The sequence below is a fragment of the Catharus ustulatus genome, chromosome 2, assembly GCF_009819885.2.
Source record: "Catharus ustulatus isolate bCatUst1 chromosome 2, bCatUst1.pri.v2, whole genome shotgun sequence".
NCBI classification, from domain to species: Eukaryota; Metazoa; Chordata; class Aves; order Passeriformes; family Turdidae; genus Catharus; species Catharus ustulatus.
In genome coordinates this window covers 50,906,958-50,927,156 of record NC_046222.1, presented here as the reverse complement: position 1 = coordinate 50,927,156, position 20,199 = coordinate 50,906,958, and the positions used below count along the sequence as shown (strand labels likewise).

Here is a 20,199-nt window from a genome sequence, read left to right as displayed (position 1 = left end):
AAACAAACATTAAACCTCAGCAGATTTAGTTTAAATCTCTTAGACAATACATCAATGAGATTATACAGAGCAAATGTAATTAACAGATGCAAATTTATAAATCCAGTATCTCATGAACAACTGTGAATAAAGTAAATTTATTTCAGTTTTCTACACAACAACATTAGTATTTAAATGCCACCAGTCTCCTGGGTGAGCAATACTTTTGACATTTGTTTCAAGGCCTAATACAGCATATCTTCAACATCACAAAAATATAAACCTCCTTCCCAAGGCTAACTCAAAACCTTCTGGACAAGTTTCCAAAATTCATCACTGGTCTTCAGTTGGAGGGACTTACCACAGTCTTCAAAGCTACTTGTAATAGATTCACACAAGTGCAAAGTGACAAGGAATGCTCAGTAAGAGCTCTCTTGAACAACTTACCATTTAAAAAGGAGTGCAGAATATCTGTACTGTTTACACGTTTGAGGAGACAGCTGTTCTTTAACTTCCTGGCACACTCAGGTGGCTTTTTCTGCAAACAAGACAAATTTAACTTAGTCTTTCAGTCACAGAATAATTAAAACTATGCATTAAAAATGGGGCTCAGTTCAGTGATCAGTTAAAAAAAAAACACTTAGTAAAATATGCATGAGTAGAATACAGACAGTTTTAACTGTTTTGTGCTAAATATTTCATGATACAGCTTCATTTTTTTCAAGGTAACAGAATAGCTTGTGTTATTCTATAATCAATTTTTAAATAGAAATATCAGCAGAGAAAGTAACATTTACCCACTTGAAGACTGTGGGGATGGAAAAATGATGTAATGGCCTACAGTAATGCACAATAAAACAGCAGTCTTAAATCCCTCTGAGATTCTTCACAGCAAATTAAATATTACTGAACAGAAACCCACTAAAATGGACTAAAAAAAGCAATGAGAATCTCATACAAAAATTAAGTAGTGAGATGTTTCCATGAAAATATTACAGTTCCTAGCATGAAGTGAACATTGTGACTTACAGATTAGCATTTATTCACACACTAAATTTTTATAAATTAAAGTTTTTTGCAGTTAAGATAAAAATGCCCTTTCTGCAAGAACTATATAGAAATTATCTCTAAAACAGATCACTCGCTTACAGGAGGCTGATACTATTACCATATTTTTAAAGGGTGCTACACTGCATTTTTTACCTAAATATTTTAAGACAATTAAAATTCACAAGAGAAAAAAAACTTCTTTATCTCAAAGATACAATTATAAACCATGATTTATAAGAAAGACAAAGCATCTAGAAGAGCAAGTCATTATTAAAGTCACCACACAGATTTCTCAAAGACAACAGTGTTCTGCCTGCTCACTTGTCACCACTTGCCTTGCTCACTTTCTGTCATCCTCCCTCAAAATATCAAAGCCTTAAGGTGCACAGACCTTGATTCCACTAAGCACTGGTGCAGTAACCACCTATTCCAAATAAAATACTGTCCTTTAGTTAACTTGCTCACAAAATCTACCAGTTTGCCAAGGTCTTGGTCCTCACTTAAGTGATTATGTGCTTAGAGAAAAAACTGTTTTAAAGAGACACTTTATAAAGGCTCACATACATAAAACTTATGCATGTTCTCATTGCCAGGACAGGTGTACTATATGGGGAAAGTGTCTTTCAAACACAGCTTCACAATCCCAGTCAAATTATGTCAGACAGGATCCTATTAGCCTAAGTTAACATAAGCTGGACGTGGACCTGCTGAAGGGATTCCAGAAGGGCCACAATAATTATTAGAGGGGCTAGAGCACCTTGTCCTATGAAGACAGGATCCTGGAGGAGAGAAGGCTCCAGGGAGACCTCACAGCAACTTCCAGTACCAAGAGGAGACCAAGAAGAGAGTTGGAGATGGACTTTTCATAAGGACATGTACTGAAAAGACAAGGGGGAATGGTTTTAAACTGAAAGAGGGTATGTTTAGGTTATATACTGGAAAGCAATTCTTCACTGTGAGGGCAGTGAGACCCTGGAATAGGTTGCCCAGAGAAGTTACGGCAGTGTTCAGGGCCAGCTTGGATGAGGCTTTGAGCAGCCTGGCCTAGTAGAAAGTGTTCAGCCCACGGCAATGGCATTGGAACTAGATGTTAAGATTCCTTCCCAGGCCATTTTGTGATTCTGTGACTTCAACCAGCAGTGATTTAAGTACACCTGTGGCTCAGGAAACAGTAAATCTGCTTTAGAGCAAATAACACTACATCAAAAACACTATGGAACAGACATCACAGAGCACTCGTAGTACAAGGTGACTGGAACTTTATATAGATCTTAAAACCCCTAGTACTACCAGCGTGGTTGAGAATGCATTTACACATTACATTATCCTCAGCAGCAAAGGCACCTTAGTTCTTAGTTCTCCACATGAACGACACGTTTTTGTCCACATGCTGCAGTTTAAGACTTCCATCGTTTACATCTGTGCACCGTCTGCAGAGCTGCACTACATAAATAGCATCCCTGAATCCATCCTGTGATTAAAGAGTTCCTCACTCAGATCAACAACATAGGACCTATACAGGGATGGAAAGAAAGCTGAGAATTACCACACTGTGAGGAAAAGCTTCAGCTTTCACAGTGAAATAAAATCAAATCAACTATCTTGACATATATTTCAGTATAAATCCTTTCCTGGTTAAATAAAAACATCAAGATGTGGTCAATGTCAAGCAGGTTTAGATCTTTTTTCTGTAATCAGATTTTAATTTTTTTTTTAATAGAACATTGAAAAAGGCCCAGGATAAGCCAAAGACTCTCTATGTGTTTCACATTTAAGATACATAGCAGTGATGAAAACACAACACAAGATACAGAAAGGAATATATGTTTTGGTACACCACTAACAGTCCAGCTATACCTATCTATTGCTGACTGTGAAAACACACACATTTCCTTTTGAATGGATTCCTTCTTTCTCATGAAATCCCCAAGAGGGAGTGAAACAAAAAACAAACCCAGTAACAAAAGTCATTATAAAAATATTCTTGGTCATTATCAAGTACATCACTGACTCCTCTGCCGAGTGCCCCATTTGATGCATTCACTGACTAAATTACAGAGAGTACTGAACCGTTTCAACAGGCTAAGAATTTAGACAGAAGAATGTGCAACATTGACTTCTAATAAGAAATTTATATCCAGCTGAATTTTATTTAAAATCAATGTTTTAAAGCTTTCCAAACAAAACTCCTAGAAATGAGGATATTATAGGCAAGCAATTTGAAGAACAAGCTATATGGCACACAGAGGATTACTTCAGAAATCCACAGGAAAAAAACACAAAGGATTTAATGCAAGACATAACTTTTACACAGATTGGGGATTAAAAGTATCCAAATGGCAGGTCATTGTGAAAATGGTGAAAAAAGGTATTTATTTTGAAGTCTGCTTTCTGGAGTGGGGGTAGGGTTTTTAAAACATGTTTTAATATATAGAGACCCAAAGCTTACCACTACAGTTTGAATTCAAGTAATTGTATTACCAATGCATGCAGACAAAAAAAGAAAGTGGTCTGAAACTTCAGTACTGGTTTGCCTTGTCAAATTTATTCATTTATTCAATCTTAAAAGCATGAAACTCAATCTTAGAAACTACTGTAACTCTGCAACATACATTGAAAAACCCAGACAGGTTCTGAAGTCTTCAAAAAGTAGAACCACACATCAATTAGTGGTTGGGTCACTTCTATAGGGGGATGGGGGCTTTTCTGTAAAAGAGCCATACAATCAATGGGGCCTCTCAGTAGCACATCCCAAGCAGCTTTCATAAGACTGATTAAGACAATTCAAAAGTTTCTTAGTCACAGCACCCAGTGAATCCTTTGTTGACTATTCCTTCCAAGGAACAAACAAGTTCCAAGTTTTGGCAATTTTTCTTCACACAGGTGGGGTATTTTTAATTTTTCTGCTTGTGCTCTGGAGTATCTGGTGTCTCTTTTATTCCATTTCACTCGCTGGATTATGGTACAAATATTCACTACCTGAGTACAGCAGTCCTGCAGTACTGGACAGAATAAACCCATCTAAACGGCAGGCTTGCAAAATCCTAAACATTCTGTGGAATTTATCTGAGGTTAACCACTTGATCTTCAGAGATTTTGCAATCTACAAAAGCCAGTCCATCAAGCCTACGAGCCAGGGAGTAACAGCAGTAGTTTGTCAGACATTCTTCACTGGTAAGAAGCATAACCCTACATCTATCACCTCTTTGGTGTCTCCACAAGAGGCTTGCCCAGGACTATGCTCTCTTCTTATGGCCAGCACTAACTCTTTACTGCCAATGAAGCCAAACAAACCAAATTTGTGGGTTTTATACCACAAATGACTAGTACCAACCACAGGAGACAGGAAGTAGCTCTCTTACCTTTGATCCAAAAAGAAAGGGTTTTTCCACCACCAGGAAACACAAAAGGCCAACATCTCTAAGAAGGAACAGATTTCAGATGGGATAGCAGTACCAAACCGTTTTCAAACACTTGAGAAGGTTTACTGGCAGCATTCACCATCCCTACATTCTTTGCAGATAACAACAGTAATATTCCAAGTCTTCTGTACTATCAGCCTGCTCCTCCTCCCAACACAGCCCTGCACTCTTCTCCAGAAGGTCAGAGTACACACACACATCTTTACAGAACAGCAAGGAGCTCCCTCCTAGCTCCACTTCTAGCCTGTAGAGATGTCGCTCTAATGCTTTACTAGAGGAATGCTGATGGTTTTACTCAAATGGATCCCCACTCTCATGTAACAACATTAAAAATGGGTCAACAGCAGTGTCTTTGTAATTTCAGTTGTTACCCACCCAGCATTACATAGCACAATTTTTCAACTACTAATATTTAAGAACATGTTTCTTAAAATAGAAAGGTCCCTAAATTCTACTTTCTGAAGCACTCAATCTCAGTTCTTGTCAGCAGACACTGCTAAAAAGCACGAACATCTAGACAGATGCTTTGTGTAAGTACTCCAGACAGAAAACTTGTGGGTTCATTTAGAGGATTAGTCCAAGGATAGATGATGTGACTTTCAAGTTAAATGCTTCATTGAAATACCTGAATTTGGTGACAAAATCAATCAAAAACTATTGTTGGGTCTCTAACAGCTGGCATTCAAATCAAATGCCAGATTTCACCTTGTGCTGGACAAAACTTAAGATTTTCTTCACTCGTACCTCTCCAGAAATAGAAGAGGGTCATGCAGATTGTACCCTACAGTTTCATAATGTTATAGAGAAGTGGCAGAGCAAGGGAAGCTTGAATTAGCACAGGCCACAGAAGCCTGAAAAAGCTGAAAACCATTAGCCAAAAATACCATATATACACACACATAAACCACAAATGAGACACCTCAAGATTGATAAATGAAATCCTGTACACTTCAAAATGCCCAGGAAAAAAAGGGAAATTAAACAGAACTGATGTGGTTTTTAAAAAGGGGAAAAAAATACCACATCAATAAAGAAGCACAACAGGGAAGGAGGCAGCACCAAAGTCCTACTAAACAACTCGGCACTGCCATAGTTGACAGCCAATTCCAATTCCATGGAATCAGAATTATGCAGATGGTCACGGCCTGGATCAAGCAAGCAGCTGCTCTCTCTAGCACACCCCTTTCAGGGCCAAGACATATTTTTACATCTGGATCTAGCTGAAAGCAACAACTCACATCACTCCATGGCTAATTCTCCCACAGCTTGGTGGACAAGAAATGAAAAAAACATAAGAGCACTCATTAAACATTTGGAGAACAGAAGGAACATCCTTCACCCTAGCAAACAGAATGATGCTTTGTGATATGGAGCTGGGTATATGGAAAAAATTTCACCTTCCCTGTTATTGTGTCCTCCTAAGAGGCCACATCCTTTGTTAAAAAACCACAACTTAGATATGAAGCTTGCTTCTACTGGTAACTACTTTATGATCCCTTAAACGGCTTTTTAAAGTACATAAATAGTAAGAGGTCTTAAAAAAAACCCCTAGATTTGTGGGAGATGATTAACTGACTATTAGGGGGAATTAAAAACAATGGTGTTCAGCGCTTGTTTTTTTCCACAGAATTACAGAATGCCTTAGGTTGGAAGTTTCTTTAATGATCATCTTGTTCCAACCCCCCTGCCATGAGCAGAGACACCTTCCACTACCCCACATTGCTCAGAGCCACCCAGCCTTGAACACTTTCAGGAATAGGGAATCCACAACATCTCTGAGCTACTCACCACCCTCTGAGTAAAGAACTTCTTCCTATCTACTCTCTTTGACTACAAAGCCATTACCTCTTGTCACAAAAAGCTTTCTCTTCCCCAGGCTGAAAGCCCCAGTTCTCTGAGCCTATCTTCACAGGAGATGTGGTACAGCCCCCTGATTATTTCCATGGCCGTTCTCTGGACTTGCTCAGAGCTGGATGAAGCAGCGCAGGTGGGATCTCACAAGAGCAAACGAGAAGTAGAAAATCACCTCCCTCAACCTGCTGGTCAGGTTGCCTCAGTCACAATACTGATGGACCTGGGGCTGCCCAGTCCTGAGTTGGAAGACCATGAGTATGGGAACAATGGCTTTCCATTTGTGGACACTGAAATTCTAAGGGACCAGCTGAGTATTTGCAATTCCATGGGGCATGATGGGTTTCATCCCAGAGTTCTGAACGAGCCAATGGATGCTTCAACAGCACCCCTGTCCATCACCTACCAAAGGTCTTCAGAGTCCAGAGAGGTCCCAGCTGATCCAGATCTAGCTTTACTTGAATTTACAAGAAGGATATGAAGGAAGACCCAAGAAACTACAGACCTATTCATGTAGTCTCAGTTCTTGAAAAAATTATGGAGGAAAACACTATACTGGGTAATACTAAAAGGCATTTAAAGAATAATACAATTATCAGCCACAGCCAATATGGGCTCACAAAAGGAAAAGTCCTAACTAATAAGCTTATTTGGTAATCTTTCCTGATAAGGTCACATATCTAGTGGACAAAGGGAAGGCAGAAGATGCAGGGGTTTTTTATTTTTAGGAAAGCTTTTGATACTGTCTCTCACAGCATCCTTCTAGACAAGTTGTCCAGCTGCAGGAGAAGAGAGTTCATGGTGTGCTGGGTGAAGGACCAGCTGAAGGGCAGAGCTCAAAGGTTGTAAAGCGAAGGGGGCACATCCAGCTGGTGACCAGCCCCCAGTGGTGCTCCTCAGAGATCAGTTCTAGGGCCAGTTCTGTCCCTGTACTTCCCAACGACCTGGAGGCAGGAGTGCAATGCACCATTACTAAGTTTCCTGGTGATACCAAACTGGGAGGTGCTTTTGGCTTTTGTGAGGAACAGGGGGCTTTCCAGAGGGATCTATGCAGATTGGAACACTGGGCTATGATTTATAGTATGAAGTTAACAAGCCCAAATGTCAGATTTTGCACCTGGGACAAAGCAATGCCAGACAAAGTATGAACTGGGAAAGGGATCTGAGTGGCTGAGGACTTGGGGTTTGGAGAAACAGAGACTTAGCAGTGACCTTACTGCTCTCCACAGATTCCCAAGGAAGGGATGAGAAAAGGGAAGTATTGAGCTCTGCTCCTCGGGACCCAGTGACAGGATACATGGGAATGGTTCAAAGCTGAACCAGGGGAGGTCCAAGCTGGACAGTAGGAAGTATTTCATCACCAAAGGAGGGGTCACACACTCCAACAGGCTTCCTAAAGAGGTGGTTGATGCCTCAATGCTTGACAATGTTTAAGAGGCATTTGACCAACGTCCCTAACCACATGCTTCAACTTTTGGTCATCCCTAAATTAGTCAGGCAGCTGGACTGGATGATGGCTGTAAGTACCTTCCAATTGAAATATTCTGTTCTCATAAACAGCTCTCTCATATGCACATACTTAGGTATGGATGTTGCTAATACTGCAGTCCTCACTATTTAAAAATATACTGTATTATTGCACACCTACAGATACAGATCTCTCTATATACATAAAACCAGTATATTTTATCACTAGGAAGATATTTGTGAAAAGTTCAGGGTTTGCCACCAATTTTAAAGTCTTAAAGAACAGATAAATTGTTTTCAAACAGACGCAGGTATCATACAGATTAATCATTAAAGAGCCACCATTTACAAAATTAAAACTCAATGCAATTAAACAGTTAATGACTTCTTACAGCTGACCTATGGGGTTCAATCAAGGATATTATTCTGTAAAGAAATAAGGTGGGTGAGAAGGGAGGGACAGAAATTAAAGCATTTTAACAGGTAAAACTTATGTATTGAATTATTCCATTTTACATCCCAGCTGGAAAGCTGTTCTTGAAAGAGACTGGCATACTTAAACAGCTACATGGTTCAGGTCTATCCCAATTTCTCTAGGGTATTTTTTCCCCCTCTTCCTCCTGTTTTTAGAGTCAGATGCAACAGGCACTTTTGTTTCTTTTGGGTCCTTTTTTTTATAAATATTTTCATTTATAAGCCAGTTAAACTAAAGCAGTTTTGCATGGATCTATGACCTCAAATCTCACTCAATGTAGAGGAGCTTAGCAGTTTAGGAAGATCAAACAAATCACAAGAAATCCAGAAGTATGTGAAATAAAGTCCACTTTTTATTTTGAAAAGAATGCTGAAGTGGCTTTAAACCATCAGGCCTTGCTGTTACTATGAGATTTTTATCGTTTTAATTACGACCTGTTTTCATAAAAAAGAATTTTAAATACTTTTTTAATACAGGTAATAAGAAAATATCAACTTTGTTATCTTAATCACATAACGCATCCAGGTCATCTACTGCCTTACCATCAGATTCAACACCACACAGTTGATACTAACTAAAGAGACGAGTTTTACCTGTTCCCATTACATATTCCCATACATTCAATAAATTCTGTACTTCAGAGTACTTCACTATGACATTCACAGCCATGTTTAGTATTTTCTACTGGGGGGGAGTGGGAGGAAGAGGCAGTCAGCTGCCACAAATGCAGCATCTTACCAAGTAATTTCCATTAAGAGACTTAGAAACAATAACTAAGATATGACATGACCACAAAGAAAACCTAAATGATGTAATACATAAACTATATATACACATATATCTGATTTCTCCATAACGTGATTGGAGGTAAATTATCTTATTCTGGATTGGTTCCTCAGTCTTCCAACAACCAGAAAATACTCATTTCAATTTTGCCATCTCCTATTAACATTTTGAAAACTATAAATAATTTAGATTTCCAATAATTAAATACAGATTTACATCATGTAAGATGCAAAATATCTTGACTTTTGGGAAAAAAAATTAAAATTCAATGTGGCAACTGGTTGCTGAAAGGTATGGGCTGCCAATAAACATGCAAGAATTTTTTTCATTTGAAGAGCAGCTATTCTCTTTAACCCTATGTAGGCAGGAATGGAGGCACAGGATGTGCCACAGGAAAGAAGGCATGCCATGTCCTAGGGCAATGCCACATCTGCCCAGGCAGCAGCTGACAGCTCCACAGCAATGCATGGCTTACATTCGGAAACAGAAGCAACCAGATATTCTGGTTATTACTGACCACTTCGTTCTGCAATGGGAAGAGAGCAAAGACAGCAGGAAACCTCACACAGCTGCAAATCCACCTCTTCCCACCTCCATATAAAAAAGCAGAAACCACACAATGCTTTGAAGAGTAACAACTCCACTTTCCAGAGGGCAGGGCTAGAGCTGCACAGCTGTGACACATGGCTTCCTCTTTCCCTCTTCATTGAACAGCTGCTTGGTGCTGGCAAGAGAGCAGTAGAGGAATAAAACACAACCAAACAGGGAGGCTCAATCAAAACTACTGATATGCAGTGCATTAAGCCTTTGCTCAAAGAGCACCAGCACATGCACTGCAGATGGGTGGAAGGTTGCAACACACCTCAGATGCAGAACTTGATGCCTTTACACTTCCACTACACCTAACCTTGATTTGAAATGCTCATGCAGCTCTTCAGACATGACCTCTGTGACCAACAAGTGCTGAGGAGGTGTAAGCTCCACAATCATTTGAGCTGACCATTCACGTTATGAAACTCCGGCAAATTCTGCAGCAAGCACAATGAACTAAAACAGATCATCCAAGAAGACAGTGAACCTTGTTTGTTTGGAGGTTTTTGTTGATGTTTGGGGTTTGTTGTTTATTTCAAAGCCTTCTTTATGAAGTACCACTTAAAACTATCATCTGATTCCAAATAATGTAGTGTTTCATTCTGCACAGATGCATGCTGGCTTTGTTACTTTGGAAAACCTTGCTGCAGATTACCATGGGAATCACACTTTTTTTAAAGAGATGAGTGCCCCAAGACTTTCAAGATCCTGTGTTTTCACAACTACCTCATTTTCAATTATAACAACAGTATAGAGATATTTTCCCTTGAGAAAGGCCTTTATTTAGGAGTGGCCTATTACCAAGTTAACATCTCAGTCTGTTCTGCAACAAAACTTACTTATAGGGCAGCTATTCCATAGGTCATGTTCTCTTATATCCAGAATCACCAAAAGTTTTTTCAAGCCTACAAAAAACATACTGCTTAAAGTTCCCACTTTGGCCAAGTTTGTCCTTCTTTTAACACCCAATAAGAATCTGATTTAAATCATCAAGTCCTATATGCTTTGAAGAAGAAAAGAGAATGAACACTTCATTATATACCCGCAGAAATGAGCAAAAAAAAGTATGGAAGGCATACTTTAGAGAACACTACTAATATAATGCAAATTAACTAATCCACAGTGGAATTCAATTATTTCTACAGTCTTATCTTCCTACAGTTACATTTATTTTAATATTTTCTTCAAAGTGGATTTAGAAGCCTCAAAAATACAATTCTGACAAAAGAACACTTGTCCTTCAAGATTCATATTTCAGACAAGCTTTTGTTTGAAGGTTTCCTCCATATTTTAGCTCTAAAATATAATCTTAAACATCTTAAAGAGACTATAACAACTTTCAGTAACCCTCAATTTAATTCACTAGTTTTATTCCTCTAGATTCAACATCCATACTTCTCATCCTCACAGTTCAATCTCCCCCATGTTTCCCACACAGTGCTACAGCACACCATTTTTCTCCTTTCTTAGCCTATCCCTACAACTGAATGAACCTAGACAAATATCTTTGATAACCCAGATTGCTCTATGCTGTGTTTATTGTTCTGTGATGAGGCATGAAGAAAGTTATCTTTGACCAACAAATCAAAGCTGTTCACTAGTTAGACTAACATCCCTTAGGTTCACAAAACCTAATTCAGTGTACTTTCTAATGCTTCCTATTCAAAAACATTAACAGCAATAATTCCACCAAGATGAATAATAGTGGGGATACTCAAACTACAGATTTAGAGTCACAGGTCTTACAGTTAACACCACCATTAGCAAAAGTATAAAATGAGGCTGCATTTTTTTATACCTGAACCTCAAGATTTAAGTTTGCTTTAAAAAAACTTTATTATTACAGGCTGCCTATGTGCTCCTCTAACTTCCTCAGCTCACTAGGCTGAAAAAAACACTTGCCAAGCTTGGATTAACATTTAGCAGTTTCGGGGCTAACTTGTGCTGCTTGTTTTAACCTTGCCAACCAACTGTATGGACACACCATTAAATTTAGGCTTCCAGAAGCATTTAACATTTGATTCTGCTGAAAATACAGTTCTACTATATGTTTTCAAAATAAAATCACTTTTTCCTCTTTTGGAAATTCACGATGATGCCAAGCATATGCTTGTTTTCCAAACAACAACTGTTTAAAAGAAAGAGAACTCTTTCTGATGTTCCTGCCAAAAACAACATTCTGTGGCTTAAAGAAATTTGATAGTAAGCAGTTCACTCAGCTGAGGGAAGAAGGATTTACATTTGGCAAGAATTTACACTTGATGTCTTGCATCTACTTCCCTCCATTTTAAATTTCTTCAGGGATGCATGTGGCAACTGGGAAGGGTTTTGTTGTGGTTTTTTTTTTAACATCTCCAAGTATTTCACTCTCTAAAAATAAGAAATCTGTGGGTTTTACTAGAAGCGAACAAAGCAGAAGTTCATCATGATGTTTTGTTTTTTTACGAAGAATACTAGGATATAGAAGGGAGTTTTGAAGGGAAGTAAAAGACTTCAGAAAAAATGCATCAGCGAGAGTTTGCAGCAAGAGGAACAGAAAATACAAATGAGGAAGTGGCACACAAAACATTAACAGCTTCATTTTAAAGCTGGAACACGGAGAGAAGGCAATGGATTTGGGGTTTCAGCAGCCATTGTCACAGGCAGCAGTAATACTACATACCCAGTAAAGGTGGTTATTTCACCGCTGCCGCAATAGTTTCAGATTAAGAGACAAAATGGCTAACAGAAACATGCAGATTGGACTACATACTACATAAGATTTATTTCTGCACATTTCAGAAAGCCAAGGGTTTAAGGTGAGGGTTCAATCTGCTACAATATTTGATTCTTTCATTAATAACTCACAGAAATAGTTACTGGATCAATCTACTAAGTAATGGACAATATTTAATCCATTCCAAGCAGCTAAGAAAACAGAAGTGCTGAAATTTTCCCCAACTGAGGAGTATTACCTGCCTCTCCCCAGTTTTTGCAAATAAAGTTCTAAATCCCATTGAACAGAATCTTACCATCACCTTCCAAGATACAGAAATTACCAAAGACTGCTAAACCTGCTCCAGCATCACGCCAAACTCCTCAGACAACGCTTCAGCCAGCTGAGTGACTAAACATGACAGCAAGCTGAAGATCCACACAAGCTTCAAGGCCCTCAGAATTGTTAGTACAGCAACCAGAATGACATTTCACAAAGCACATACCTTCTCCAGTAAGATGGCAAGTATTCTAGAAAAAAGATCAGAATCCCAATAATGTTACAGTAATATTTCAGATGCAGCTATTTCAGGATGATAAAAATCCTTAAGCTTAAAAATGTAACCGCTTATTAGTCCACCAACATGGAAGCTTCTCTTGTTATTACTGGTGCAAATCCAGCACAGAAATTCAGCAACTAGACATGAAGGTCTGCCTTTACAGCATTAATAGCTTGAGCTATAACTAGGTGCAGCTCCTAATGCTCACTATGTGTTTCTTTGGAGCTACCCACCCTGAATCAAAGGATACCTGAAATTCAGCATAGTCTACAATAGCACAAGCAGTGCTTGATGACAGAGGCAAATGTTCTAATAGCTACTTTTCACGTGAGGGCTGAAAGCTTATGCCTTGGTGTGTTCTCAGGCACTCCTCTGGAAGGCATTTGTAGCTCCTCATTTCAGCCTTCAGGTACACTACACCATTCACAAGCTTTACAACTCTTTTCTTGCTATAAACATGCAGTGATCACTACAGCGAAGATGTACAAGACCTGTAGGATTGGAAGAAAAAGCTTCAAGAGAAGCAAGCTGGCTGAGCAAAAGGAGACAGGATCTCCTCCGTTTAGGGAAAAAAAAAAAAAGAAGCTGCTGAAACGCTAGTTCCTGGTTCCTTCTGCCAAAAGAAGAGAGGATAGAAAGCACATGGCTTGCACATCTGTTGTCTAGCAATGCAAATACTCTTCTACTATTCAGTTAAATCACCTGACACTGTAACCAAACCCCTTGTATAACTGCACCAAGACATCCTCTTTAAACATGACTTAAGATTTAACTGCAGCTCCACTCCAGCTCGAGTTGGCATGCAGAGGTGAGAAGAAGTTTCAGTACTCCACGATTGATACAAGAGTGTCTTCAAATTCAGCATGAAATGAAAGGCTGCATTTGAAGTGATGTATTTTTATCCATGTTTGCAGCTGTTTAAGCATTCAAAGCAGCAGCCAAGCTTTATAAAGAAAAACACTACTTTCCCAGGAAATAACTCTGCAGTAAACCTGCGCTGATGTAAGTTCCAGCGAATTTCAACATTCTATAGAAAACTCATCAGCAAGACTTAACCGCTGCAGAAAAACAAACTAAAAAGCCACACTGCCACTAAAGCCTCCCTTCTAATTCACAAGTTCAAACTTCATTTATCCAATTCGCATGTAATGAGGCAGAAGAACTCCTCAAAGAAGTGTTTCCAAAGGCTGTTTGAAGTTTCAAAATAAAACAAGCTTTGCAGACCTTGTCTTCTAGCACATTAGTCCCCACAGCTGCCTGTTGCTCTGTTAGGACAACAGCAAGGCCATAGCAGATACACTGTTTTCCTCAGCATCACTTGATACCAACCTTTTCAACTACGGGATTTGAAAACCAACATTAAGAAATCAATTCCAACATTCACTGGATACAATTAACATGTTTTGATGTGTTATGCATCACCCATTACATACACAAGCTCTCCAGCTATTACTTGTTACAAGCAAACTGGTTTGCCACTGTCAATATGCCCAAGAAATTGTCACTGAAGTACTGAATAGCACTTAATTTTTTTGCTTCTAAAACATACACTTGAAAATGTAAGAGTAAATCAGTTCAAGCATGCAAGTGGCACAAGTATAATGAATACTCAAAACCAAAATATTTATTAAATCTGGCATACTATGCTTTATACTCAATAGAAACACATGCTGGGCCCTATCACTGAATTTGGCTACCAAATCTCTGTTAGAATAAAGAGATTATATCTGTTAGATAGGAAGGGGATCCAAGAATCCTGAAGGAGTAACTAAAATTCTGCTGAATTGAGAAGTCCACAAAATCAGTCCCCATACATTCTGGGTCGCTTCAAGACCCAGAAAACACCATCATTTCAATGGCAGAGTGCTTCAATATGTGAAAGGAAAAAATAATTCACAACATGTTGAAATTCCAGACACCTATAAAACCTTAACACAAATTAAAAAAAGCAAATCCAACAAATATTTACCTTACTTAGAAGCCTTCAAAATATTATCCAGCTACCTCACCTGCCAAAAATAAAGAAATCAAAGATAAGCTCCAAGTTTGCAGCTTAAATCAGCACAAAGACTGCTTTTTTGCTCTCCAGCCGTTTGTACAAATTTCTTAATTTCTTCCCAAACATTTTGGTTCTTCTTGTGGCAGGAGAAATTACATCCATCAGTAGCTAAAAATATTTCAGTTATTTGAATTTTCAAAAGAGGGGCAAAAATCAACTGTGCTTTACGAAAACAATCCAATGCAACATTTCAACAGCTTTTATTAAAGACTGGCTTAGATCTAAATAATAGTTAAATGTGAAGGAAAACGTGGTTAAAATTTAACAAGTAAGTCTGGTATAACTTGAGGTTGTTGTCATTATTACCTCTAAAGGCAGCCTAAGTTCTCAGGAGAGAATGTAAGTGCTATTAAGTTCTGCTACAGAGCTAAGGCTTGAGGTGCTTCAATTTATTCCTCAGTCAAGACACTAATTTTTCTTAGATTACAGGTATTCTGTATGTGAGCCTTCCATATGGAGAAGTTAATAGCCACCCTCTACCTCCACCTTTTCTTTTAAGAGAATAAGCAATAACATCCTGCGACTCATATAGGGAAGCTTCCAAAGGCAAAGCACAGTTATACCCTACACTGGAAGACATTTGTAATCTGATCCTATCAATGATCTCCATATACTGCATGCCATTAAGATTAGAGAACTAAGAAATTAGCCTGCCAAAACCAATTGCTCCCTATCAGTACTGTACAATAATGTAATTCTGTAACTGAGATAATTAACAAAACTTCCTATCATAACCTGCTGGGCACGCACAGCCTGGTCAGTAACTCACACCAATAGTGCAATTCATGTCATATACTGCTGTGGCTCAGGATCCTATGAGCCTATAAAATAAAAACATGTCAAAAGTAATGACCACAGCTTGTCTAATAATTTTAACTGGAGCCACACATGAACCAGGAAGTAATAATACATCCCACTTGAATTGAAGAGTCCAAGAAGAGTTGTATTATACATGCAGTTACAAGACACATTGAGTAACACATCACCTACAGACAGGCATGCAAGAGTAGACTGAAATTAATGCAACAATATTTTTTGCTCCTTCCTCATACAAAGCAGTCAAGAGAACTCTGGAAGACAATGCTCTGGGACTGCTCGAAAAAAACAAGATGACACTGTCCACGCAGGAAGTTCAATCAAAAAACAAAAATTTGCAAAGGCATGAAAGCTAATTTATGTCTAGATGACACTGATACAGTGACTGAAACACCCTGCTACCGTCAACTCTTCTGGAATTCTTCAAAGTATTTGCTGTGGGGTTTGGTCAGCTTTTCGGAAACCCTGTCCTTCCCATCACTGTGTAAGACTTGAAAACACTATCATCTGTCAGATGATGGTTTTTCTTTCTCTTTCCCCCATGCAGCAATATTGCCTGCAGACAGTCTTGTTTCTGAAAAATAAATGGCATGTACCTTATCACTGAAGAATTAAGTAAATAAACCTGAGCTAAAGTAGGCACACCAAAGAGTAGCTGGAGTTTATGTTGCTACTCCAAAAATCGTGATCCCTTGAGGCATGTTTTACAGACAAGGCACATACTGAAAAACAAAACAGGTTTATGCTGTTATTACCTATGAAATGCCACATGTGTTATACCACATACATCCAACATGAAGCCACAACAACATATTCCTGCTATGAAAATACCTTTTTAAAGCACAAGCAATTCTATTTCTGCCATGTAAAATAATTTTTAATACTTTCATGGACAAAGAGAAAGATTAACAAAAACTATTCCATTTCTATAACTACTGAGTTATAATCAAGACTATTGTTTCAGTATCTGATTTAAAAAAATGTTTTCTATTTTCTCTTTATTTGAGGAAAATAGCCATGGAAAACGAGACGAGGACTGGCTCAATTATACATTATTTCATGTACAACAAAACCCCTGTGTTCACTGCCTAATAACTCCATTCATACTGCCCCTAGCTACATAAACACAAAACTAATCTTCCAGCAAGAGACAGAAAAAGTTTGCTTTGCACAACTCATCCCCAGAATTCAGCTGGAAACAAATCAAGTTTCCACATCATTTAAGGGAAACATAGTATGGTCCTAGTCTCAAGTGAATAGCTGCAGATAAAACATCCTAATTCTTACTAAGAATGACTTGGGGCCTGTGGGCAAATAACTGTCCTTCCATCTTAGCATATTTTCTCCTGATGAGAACTTAAAAGGCAAAAAGCTGTAGCATGACAACTAACAAAGCTCAGTTCCAGAGCTCAAACACAGGGTTTCATCTTCAATCCTTGAAGTTCACAAGCACTGTAACCAGTAACTTTCAGAGATTTCCAGCTTGAGCACTACTCTAGTATAATTATTTTCTATCATGTCAGCCTCCACTTATGAGAGGCCACACAACTTTGCATCTGAACTACAGATCACTGCAGTGTGGGACAGCACACTGGAGGATAAGAACTGCAGCCTTATTCCATTACTTCACTCCTCTCTTCAAGTACACTCAGTTTATGGAAAATACTCTATCAGCCAAAGTCAAAACAACAGTCTGTCTCCTCTAAATGCAATATTTTTTTAATTTCCTATGTAAAGTTTTAAAAAGAAGGCCAGTCTTGCATGACAGGCAAGACAAAACCTCCTCATCCCCAGATTTAAAGTTTCTTAAAGTTCCTGGCTGCTTTCACTATTTGCCCCATCCTTTTCTAATGGGAATACTGTCCCCTCATTCCTTGTAGTTTACAAAACAGGCACAAAGAACTTCAGCTTTTTCCTATTCCTGCACAAACAGCACACACACCACACCACTTGTGCTTTGAAGTGTTTTCTATCAATGAATCTCACAACTGTATCCAATAACCCATCACTCAAATACTGGTCCCACTTCACAGATTACTGCTCAATCTAAAACTATCAGCCTTTCTGTTATCTGCAGCGATTATTGAACGATATCAGAAAGAAAGAGAACAAACAAAGCATTTCTTAACTGCTTTTGGGTCAGCGTTAGACATTGAGCAGATGAGATAAATCCCTGTCTTCACACGCCTGCACTCAGACTCCAGGCGTCTTCTCAGCGACACATTTACTTAAGAGCCAAGTAGAAAAAAACTATTAATCCACAAAAAAAAACAACCAAACCGAAACAAAACAAAAAACAAACCAAAACGTGGTGGGGCGGGGAAGGGTTTAAAAGTTCCTGAGCTGTCAAGGACTCGCAGCGCCCTTCAAAGCCAAAGACGATTATTGGTAAGTACTTGAGGAGCGCTGGACATCAGAGAGCCTGGCGGGGGCCGCTCTCGGGGGCCGAACACGAGCGGGGGATGAGCCCCGAGCGGCTCCCGGGAACGGGCGCCGCGCTCCCGCTGCCCGGACGGAGCGCTCCAGAACACGGGGAACAGTTCGGGGGCCCGGCCCCACGCACGGAGGGCTCCGGAGCCTTACCCCGAGAGCGGCGGGGGAAGGGGAACGCGCCCCGCGGCTCCGGGGACCGGCGAGGGGCCGAGGCCGGCGGGAGGACTCGGAACAAAGCTGAGGCGAAAGGGCCCGAGGACGGGCAGCTCAGCTCAGGCCAGCGGAGCACAGCCAGCAGCTCCGGAGCGACCCAGCGGCGCCCCCGCCGCGGCCGGGAGGAGAAAGGGGGCTCCCGCAGGGCAGTGCCGGGATTATCCCCGCGGGCTGGAGACCGCTAAAGAGCGGCTGCTCGCCCTCCGCGCTGCTCACAGGTGGGGAAGGGACCCTCTGAGCGCCGCCGCCCGCCCTCCAGCCCTCCCTGCACGGTGGCCACGGGGGGCTGGAGCCGAGCCCCGCACCCACCTGGCGCCGCGCTCCGTCCCATCCCGCTCCAGCCGCCGCCGTTCCAGCGCTCCAGCCGCCGCCGCCTTCGCGGGCTAAGCCGCCACCGCCCCGCCCCTCAGGCGCGGGCCCCGCCCCCTCACCGCCCCTATGGCTCGTGCACGAGGGGCGGGGCGGAGCCCACCAATGGAAGCAGGGCCCGGCGGCGCCGAGCGTTGATCGACGTTGGGGGTGACCAATGAGAGCGCTGGGGGGCGGGGACAGCTGTCAATCAGCGGCCCCTACCTGGGGCTAGCGAGCGGCCGGGTGCGGGGGTTGGCAATTCCGTCCCTCCTCCATCCCTCCCTTCATCCTTCGTCTCTCTCGCCCGGCCGGGTCGCCCGTCCCCGCCGCTTCGGCCCCTGCCAGCCCTGGCCTGGGTCCCGCCTGGCCCCGTGCGGCCGCCCGCGCGCCCAGGGTGTGGCGGCTGCCCTGGGGCTCCGAGACGGCCCGCGAGAGCCATGTGCCCTCGGGAGCAGCCGCCTCCTTCCCTCAGTGCCCGAGCCGCCCCTTCCCCGCCCGGCGGGACAGCGGTGCCCGCTCTCTCGCGGTCCCCGGGGCCATCTGGCGCCTCCGCCACGTCGCTGGCGGGGTCGGTGCTGTCACCCACCCACCGCCCCGGCCCCTTCTCTGCCCGCAGGAGGCCTCTGCGGCGCTTCTGCCCTCATTCCCGACCGCCACAAGCACGCCCACCCCCGCTGCCCTTTTCTTGCCCTTGCGACCCAATTCCTGCTGAATGCAGCTCCTGGGCATCCGGGCCCGCCAGAGCTCCATGTTTGTGCAGGCGGGCTGTCCCCGCTGGGCACCGGGGCTGCAGCTGCCGGCCCAGCCCCGGCGCTGTGCCCCTTCCAGCTCTGCCGGAGTTGCCGTCCTTGGTGGTGATCCCTGCGGTGGGGGCTTTTGCTGGGCGCCGCAAAGCCTTTAGGAAAAAAAAAGTAGGTGGGGGTGTATCACGGGAATCAGATTTTGGAGAGGCAGGATGGGTAGAACAAATGCTAAATGGACTTTAATGGTTCGGGAGGCTTCAATAAGTAATGACAACTAACACAAGACACAGCAAGCTCACGAAGATGACGAGTAGCTGCTCTGCCCAGTTCAGCAGGCTGTCCATACCGATAGGGTCTCCGCTTGGCCTTTACATGGGCCAAAGAGGTCAGGAGCACCCCGTGACCATGACTGGGAATGATGCTCTACAGAAGAGGAGCAGGCAGGACCCGCCGCGATGGTGGTGGGGTGGCACTGGTGTCCCAGGCTGTGGAAGGCTGAAGAGTCAGCCCTGCCTCTGGAGTCATATTGAATAAATTATATTTAGTCAATAAAAATGATCACAGCTGAAAGTAGAGGTTTTTAAACCCCATCTCCAGTCAATGAGCAACCAAAAGTTCGCTCAACTCAGACCCAGTTGTACCACTTCAATTACCTGCATCTTGCCTTACTGCAAAGTTGCAGGCTTACAAGCAGCTCCTTTTCACAAAA

The 20,199-nt window shown here is 41.6% G+C and overlaps 1 protein-coding gene across 4 annotated transcripts in view; it reads right to left on the bottom strand.

Annotated features, from left to right (window-relative positions):
- LOC116993024 (wiskott-Aldrich syndrome protein family member 3) overlaps positions 1 to 18,788 on the bottom strand; it is a 62,522-nt gene extending 43,734 nt beyond the window's left edge. Inside the window, exons 1-3 of one of the 4 annotated variants that reach the window (XM_033053257.1) lie at positions 18,706 to 18,777; positions 14,845 to 14,884; positions 427 to 517 (exon numbers count right to left, since the gene is read on the bottom strand). The gene's annotated coding sequence lies outside the window, so the exon portion shown is untranslated. Of the gene's footprint in view, positions 1 to 426; positions 518 to 1,786; positions 1,872 to 14,844; positions 14,885 to 18,705 lie in introns of those variants that run through there. The other 3 variants (XM_033053254.1, XM_033053255.1, XM_033053256.1) reach the window with 3 other exon arrangements.
- Between the last annotated feature and the right edge of the window lie 1,411 nt (positions 18,789 to 20,199).